General features: G+C 43.9%; 2 long non-coding RNA genes across 3 annotated transcripts; one reads left to right on the plus strand and one right to left on the minus strand.

Annotated features, from left to right (window-relative positions):
- Positions 1-1547: 1547 nt before the first annotated feature.
- LOC112845329 (uncharacterized) lies at positions 1548-5705 on the minus strand. The gene is made up of 3 exons (XR_003218147.1): positions 5541-5705; positions 2515-2682; positions 1548-2327 (listed from the first exon to the last, which is right to left on the minus strand). It is a non-coding gene; the product is annotated as an uncharacterized LOC112845329 (long non-coding RNA).
- Positions 5706-6234: 529 nt separating this feature from the next.
- Positions 6235-7366, plus strand: LOC112845328 (uncharacterized). Of its 2 annotated transcripts, none has more exons than XR_003218145.1 (3): positions 6235-6268; positions 7123-7174; positions 7272-7366. It is a non-coding gene; the product is annotated as an uncharacterized LOC112845328 (long non-coding RNA). The 2 variants fall into 2 exon arrangements; XR_003218146.1 differs by lacking the exon at positions 6235-6268 and adding an exon at positions 6834-6917.
- The last annotated feature ends 460 nt before the right edge of the window (positions 7367-7826 follow it).

Consider the following 7826-nt stretch of genomic DNA (forward strand, 5'->3'; position numbering starts at 1 on the left):
ATAATTAGGAGAAATAATTTATTTATAATTAAATAAAAAATGCTTTATTATTGTGGCGGGCCGTGGTCTGCGATGCTGCTGCAGATGAGGTGGACTCACCTTCACTGCATCTACAATTATGCCTCACCGGCTTAAAACCTGTGCGCTGCTTGTGCTGTTGTTGTTTTTGGTGTTGATGTGTACAGCTGGCAGCAGGAGGGCTGCAGCCATTGAATGTAGGCTACTGTTACAGCAACCGGGTGATCACTGTAAGGGTGGACAGCACGCGGCTCGGGGTGAGCCGGAGGCTGGCGCGCCAACGGGACCTGCCAAGCTGGAGATGGAGGTCGAGGTGCGCGGGGGTCCTGCCTGAGGGCGGCATGCTGTCCGCTTTGGCACGCAGGCTGCATGGTCCTGCGTGCCGGCCGTCTGCCCAGCTGCCTCTGAGCCCCGGCTCACTTCCACTCCTGCTCCGCCGCCTCTGCTTGCCATATGGGTGGCCATCAGGCCTCCGCTGGAGGCACGGGCGACCGCTAGAGTGGACACTTCGCCGTCGCTGGGCCGGGGCATGGGGCGCCGATGGTCCGGGCCGATTCCCTCACCTGCTCGCGGGGTGGGGTGAAGCGGGCGATGGGGGTATGTGGCAGGGCGTGTTCTGCGATGCCGCTGCAGGTTTGGTGGTGGTGATGTGTACGGCTGCAGCTCGCAGCCGTTGAATGTACTGTTACAGCAACCATGTGATTATTGTAAGAATAAATGATGCGGCGAAGCATGAAAATGCCATCGGGTCTGCCGTGGTGGCGATCTTTTTTTTCTTTCTTTTTTTTTAATCTTAAGTGCACGCAAACCAGTAAACAAATTAAAACAAATAGTGTTGATAAACTATAATACGAAAATTACAATTAAAATTTTCAACAACAAAAACAATTGGTAAAAATATAATTAATATGTAAACAACTTAATAACCCCCAAAGTGTCTAAGTCACGTGACGTGTCAGCGCAACACCGAAACATAAGAGAGGGGGGCGGGGGAGCAAAGTGTGCCTGCTCTCCGCTGACACAGGAGCGGCTAGTCCAGCGACCTGGCTGTTTCGTTTTTGCCAAAAGCACAGCATAGCAAACAAGCAGAACTCAAAGTAAAGAATCGATCTAACCAGGCTAGTATTGATCCGATACCGATCCCGACTTGGGATCGATACTATCGATATTTGGATCGATCCGCCCACCACTAATAATTATGGGCTTAACTGTACGTGCGGAAGGTGCCAGTTTTTAATCTCAGCATAGGTGCCCTATATATTCTTCTCTTGAGAATGTAATGTTATTATCCATTGCTCTTTTAGTAATTCAAAGTTGGTTTAGAATATCATATTCGGGACTCTCTGACCCAGAGACATATTCTAAACATTATCGATGTGTGTAAGCGTGTTTGCACTTCAAGTCCTTCCTACAATATATCAGTCCGGACAGTCACGCCAAACTAAGCTTTTGACCTTCAAAAGACTGAGTGCCAACTCATATGAGCACATTTACAGTGTATACTGTATATGAAAATGATTATAGCCACTTATTTTAGCAAGAGAAATCAAAGATTTTCAATCCTAACAATCCCTCCTTTCACATGTTTAAACGTGTGAACAAAAGAGCATGTGTTTCGTGCAGCCTGCTATCCCACAGTGTTGGGTCTGCACTAGCAGGCCCCGCTGGTTCAGAGACTTAACACCCATGAACAAAGCAAGACAAACAACGATCGATTGGTTTTAACTTGCGGTGCAAGGGAAGCCTGGTCAGAATCTCAGAGCTGCAACTCTGCACTTGACCTCAGACGATTCTGACTCCCAGTGTCACCTTGCCACATTTTATTCAGTCACAAATAGTTTCACAAACACCCATTTTGTGTGTGTGTGTGTGTGTGTGTGTGTGTATGCAGGTGTGAGCGTGTGTGTGTGTGTGTGACTTCCTGCTGGTCATAAAAAAAGGGTCATCTGACCTCACCCTGTATATGGCTTAACTCCTTTAACGGCCCACCATATACAACCATAGGTGAGCCATAAATGGCAAGAAGTAAACATCCTTATTCTAAATAAGGACACCCAGGACCTTACATGCATTGTCTGCAGTTAAACACTATAATTAATTGCCTCCCCCACCCTCCAACAGGCAGAGGAGGAACAGAAAAACATCTAAACATGCAGTTCAGGACAAGGTTTACAAATTTAATTACAACAATGACAACTATTATCAAAATCAACCTAACACACAGGCTCCCCTCCAGTGTGATACCCAGCCTTTCAGCTTTTCCCTCTTAAGTGGGGTGGGGTCCTGTGGTCGAGTCACTGCTGAATCAGCTGTTGTCCCCATTCAGTTGGTCAGCAACAGATGCAAGAAAAGACCAGCATATTGGCAGCCACATCAGGACAGGTTGGACTCATCATCAACAAGGGGAATACCAAAATCCTTAAGATCAACTCCAATAATAACAACCCAATCATCCTTACTGGACGTCCTCTGGAGAAAGTACACTCTTTTACCTACCCTAGGCAGCATCATTGACCAGCAAGGTGGAACCGATGCAGACGTCAAGAAAAGGATTGGCAAAGCAAGAGTCTCCTTCATCCATCTCAAGAACATTTGGGCATCCAGAAAGTTGACCCTGACTACCATGATCAAAAAAAAAAAGAAAAAAAAAATCTCCTGGATCACCTGTTGAGAGAAAAAGAGAAAACAAGCAAAAAAAACAACAACAAAAAACAGAGCAACATACTAAACACAACACCATCACGTTAATCTAGCTAAGTGTAAACAGCAGTAAATATTAAATATTGAATGTTGTTGTGTAGCAAGCAGGACCGACAGCGCACATTGTGCTTGGAAATAGCAGGCAATAAAGGTGTAGTTTATGTCTATGAACAGTGAACACCCGTGTGCACACCTGTGTGGATCAGCGTGCTTGTATTCAAAAGTTTCCCCATGTAATGGTCTGCTAGAGGATGTAGAGAGCCATAGCCCTGTCCCCCAGGGCATGAAGCAGGCATGGAGGAGATCCAGGCTCCAGACATCCAGAGGCCCCAGAGTGAGAGAGCCCAAGGAGGACCACCGGAGGGGCATCCGTGCCACCCTCCTGGGAAGAGCTGAGGAGAGCTTCAGATGATGGGTCACCCAGTAGCCACGGAGCAGAAGCCAGAGGGGGCTGCACTGGCGTGCCCGCCGGCTCTGCCGGCAGCCAGCTGTGCCAGAGTGAACCGAGCCGCAGGCCCAGAGACCGGAGGCCTGAGGGCCCCCTTTGCCCCGGAAGAGGCCTGACCAAGCAACAGGCACCAGGCCCCGCCAAGTAGTCACCGGGTGTGAGCTGGTATATACCTGAGCGCCCAGCCCCGCACACCAAGAACCACCAACGCACCGACCTCTGAGGGCATCAGTTACCGGCAGGGAGTGTGGTGAGGGGAGATAGGCCTTTGGAGGGGCTGGGAGTTCCCAGAGAGGTGGAGTGTAAGACCCGACCTGACATATAAACACAGACAAACAGGCACACACAGACACAAACATGCATTCCCACCCTCATGCACACATATACATCCTCCACATTTGCTGCCAGACACAATCAGTGACATCAGTGACTATGGGAAAGAACCTGTCAACTCCCAGTAGAGGAAGAAATCAGGATGTCGCCGGGTAGAGCATGCTTTACACAAACTGCCAACCAACATCTCTAGGCAGGCTCTCAGGTGGAAGCGCCATGGCAAGTGAAAGAGAGGCTGCCCAAAAAACACCTGGCGATGAGACCTTGAGGCAGAAGCAAAAACGGTGGACTACACCTGGATCCATCTAAAAAATAAAAATGGCCCTGGACAGAAATCTCTAGAGATCTACCTTTGGCAGCCCATACCGTGGGAGGGTGACAGCAGTAATAGTAGCAGTACTTCACCACATTTCAAGCCTCCGGTTTTTGAATCTGCACAAGTTCACCTCTGAGGGCTGCTGAGATGTGATACCATCAATCTTCAAACATTTATCACATTTTCTGGACCAGTCCTGTCAAGTTCCACTTTGAGTTAGTTCTTGATGACTCAAGTCCCTGTCCCACATTTAACTTTTCCATATAACAAAAGAAGAAGTGACTTAAAATTGACCACAAAGATGAGGGGGTTGAATAACACCACTTTCACTATATAAAAGAAATGGAACACCCAACATCTACCCTTGGGACTCTTCAATTTAAAAGAAATGAACAAAACAAAGACAAACTAAAAACAAGACACTGGACAATTGGAAACATATGATTTAAAATTCAAGAGGAAATGCTCTGGGGCCCCACCGTTTTGGGAAAGAACAAGTACAACTTTCTAGAACCTCCCAATAATAAAGAGGGTCCTATAGGACCACCTTCTCAGTATATAAAGATTAAACTCCCAATATCTGCCATCGGGACCCTTCATTGTAGACAATAATACTGTCATATTGATAATTTAAAATTGTCATTTGTACTTAGAAACATAATCATTTATGCTTGGAGATATATAATCGTCTGTATGTTGATAAAATGTCTCATCCTTATTTAGGTCTGCTAAGGTTCTGTGTGCACCATGAGATGGGAGGATGTTCACTTACTTCTAGTGTTCTGGCATACCTCATACACATGTTAAGTTAATGGGAAGGTTGCATCTTGTTTGGTGGTATATGGTATAGCGGAACACACACTATATCTTTTCAGTTACAATAGTCTTTTGTCTTAGTTGGGCTCCTGCAAGAAGGACTCCCACTATTCTCCCGGGAGGCTCCTAGCACCGGTCATAGAAAAACATTGTTAGGCCTGGCTGAGCAGTTTTCACAGGGTCATATTTCAACACCCACACACACACCTCTGTTTGACACACAACACATAAACACACACACACACACACACACACACACAGACGGGCATATACTCTGCTCACACACACGCCTGTTTGAGACTGTCACGTGTTAAAGGAACTATGCATATTCATGTAATCACAACAAAAGGAGCGCTATGGGGAGTTAGGCCGAGGTTGACGGGGTTCAAGTGGAAGGAACAGCGCTTGACCTCAGTCGGCTTCCCTCGCGTATATCACACACAGAGCTTTGTCTTGTGTCTTGTTTTGCTGCTGCAGTTGGTTGTCAAATTTCTCCAGCAGGGTTTGTACTTAGATAAACGCCAAAAATACCTACTCCATTTGAATTTAGAGGATATTTAATCAAGAAAGCCTTTATTTGTCACATGCAAGTTGCCCTGCAGCGAAATGGGATGTGAGACTCTTCCAGGGTAGAGGGAGAGAAGCAGACAAGACAGGAAAGATAAGGGAAGGGAGAGGGACAAAGTGCGACTGCCTTCATTAAGAGCCAGAGAGAAAGTGGCTCTTGACGATGTTATGTTTAAAAGCTACAAATTGCTAAAGATCAGCAAAAGTCATGTGACTACTCTCTAATGACGAACAAAAGACGTGATTGACCACTTTCTCAAGCCCATATGACTATTACTGAGACCTTTTCAAGCATAAGCATTGTGTAGACATAGACATAGTCATGAAAGCAATGGGCCTCACCATGGGCCATGGGCCTCTTGGCTGAATTTCTGATCCGCGCTCTTCTTGTTCGGCCTGTGAGTTTAGGTGGATGGCCTTGTCTTGGTAGGTTTACAGTTGTGCCATACGCCTTCCATTTCTGAATGATCGCTTGAACAGTGCTCCGTGGGATGTTCAAGGCTTGGGAAATCTTTTTGTAGCCTAAGCCTGCTTTAAATTTCTCAATAACTTTATCCCTGACCTGTCTGGTGTGTTCTTTGGACTTCATGGTGTTGTTGCTCCCATTATTCTCTTAGACAACCTCTGAGGCCGTCACAGAGCAGCTGTATTTGTACTGACATTAGATTACACACAGGTGCACTCTATTTAGTCATTAGCACTCATCAGGCAATGTCTATGGGCAACTGACTGCACAATGACCAAACGGGGCTGAATAACTAAACACAGCCCACTTTTCAGTTCGTTATTCTTGAAAAATGTTTGGAATCATGTATGATTTTCATTCCTCTTCTCACGTGTACACCACTTTGTATTGGTCTTTCACGTGGAATTCCAATAAAACTGATTCATGTTTGTGGCTGTAATGTGACAAAATGTGGAAAAGTTCAAGGGGGCCGAATACTTTGCAAGCTACCGTAATAAGGTTCCACATGTCACTGTTGTAGTGGGACATTAATCATTGGGACACCGCTAGTAAACATGCTGCATCTGTAGGGTTTCCCAGCCAGAGCTGCATGGACTCCACACTGGTAAGGCACATTCTCTGTAGCTCCTCTCCCTGTGCTAAATTAGAAGTTCAAATTTGGTACATTCTGCTTTACTAAGTATTAGTTCTTAGGGCTAAAGGCCCCCAGAGTCCTTTTGATTACTTTGAATGAGGTAAATAGTAATCCAAACAGCCTTTTATCCATTATACCACCCATGTATGTGTTTTACACCCTTGTGTTAAACAGGGATGAAGAGAGACCTGCTGTGTGTGTATACTGATTTTTCCCGCTGCAATTTGTCTTTTAGTTATGTGTAAATGTTAGAGTACGGTACAGATTTTGTGTTATGTGTATAAGTTCATCATCTAAGGCTACATGTTAAATAGTATTTTCAGCCATGTTGGGAAAATTTACTTTTGTATGAACATGTGTTTTGTAATTGATCCATCTTAGTGGGGATTTAAATATTATAACTTCTTAGTAGTAGTTTATTTTTGAGTTTACTTCGCTATATATTTCTCTGTTTTACTCAGCTATTACATTTGATTTTGAAGTGGTTGTTGAGAGAAACCACACCATTGTTTTGATATTTTTATTTTTTATATATATTGTGAGCAAGAGTTGCATGGACTCCACACTGGGATGAAGAGAGGCATGCTTCTGTGTGTTAGGGTTAGGGTTCGAGTTAATGGTAAGCCCATTTGCTGTACCTTCTATAAAAACTACTAATTGTTCAATTTTTTCTCATCCTAATCTCTAGATCTTCCAATTTTGGAAAACTTCATCAACTTTCATTTTTTTCCATCCCAATTCTTAAATCAACCCATAGAACAGAAATATTAATAAATTATTCAAAGACAGTAAGGGCTTTTTTGCTTTTTTTTTCCTGTCTGCAGCATGTCTTTGGAAAACAGCAATAAGCAGAATAAAAAGGGCCAACAATGTCAGGTGTGTTTAAGTGTATATTCTCTATGCGCTTGACTTCTCAGATTTATTGGTTTTAACTGATGCTGTAGATCCTAAAAATAATTTCCTCTCCATGCAGAGGAAATCCAAATGCGAAGTGTTGCTCACAATGAAGCACCATGTGGTCAACTTCAGAACCAACAAGCTGAACATCCTATAGAAAAACCTTGCAGGCAAGAGCAGTTTCTCTGATATACACTGATAGTTTACTAATGATAACAAATCCAGTGATGTTTACATTTCATTGGAATAAACTAAATAACTAACTAATAACTAAACTTTCAGGTGCAGGTGTGGACGTTTGGACAAATTGTTCATGTGCACAGTCCTCATGGCTGTTTCTGCAATCATTGCACTCTACGTGATCATTTTGCTCCTGCTTCATTACCACAACTAATTTTCAAGAAATCATCCACAAACGTTTAAGTAAAGTTCAATAAACATTTTGTTTTTCACTGTCTAAGCAAATTGTCTTCATTCTTACACGATGATGGATGATGAAAAAAGACAAATATGGGGCTGCATCAAGAGTTACGATATTCAAATTGTATGTAATGGAAAAAATGGCACCTGAGTCAAAATGTGATGGCCAGAATTATAATGTACTCATACATACAGTATATATAGTGTTATT

This window comes from Oreochromis niloticus, unplaced genomic scaffold (genome assembly GCF_001858045.2).
Source record: "Oreochromis niloticus isolate F11D_XX unplaced genomic scaffold, O_niloticus_UMD_NMBU tig00006736_pilon, whole genome shotgun sequence".
In the NCBI taxonomy this organism is placed as follows: Eukaryota; Metazoa; Chordata; class Actinopteri; order Cichliformes; family Cichlidae; genus Oreochromis; species Oreochromis niloticus.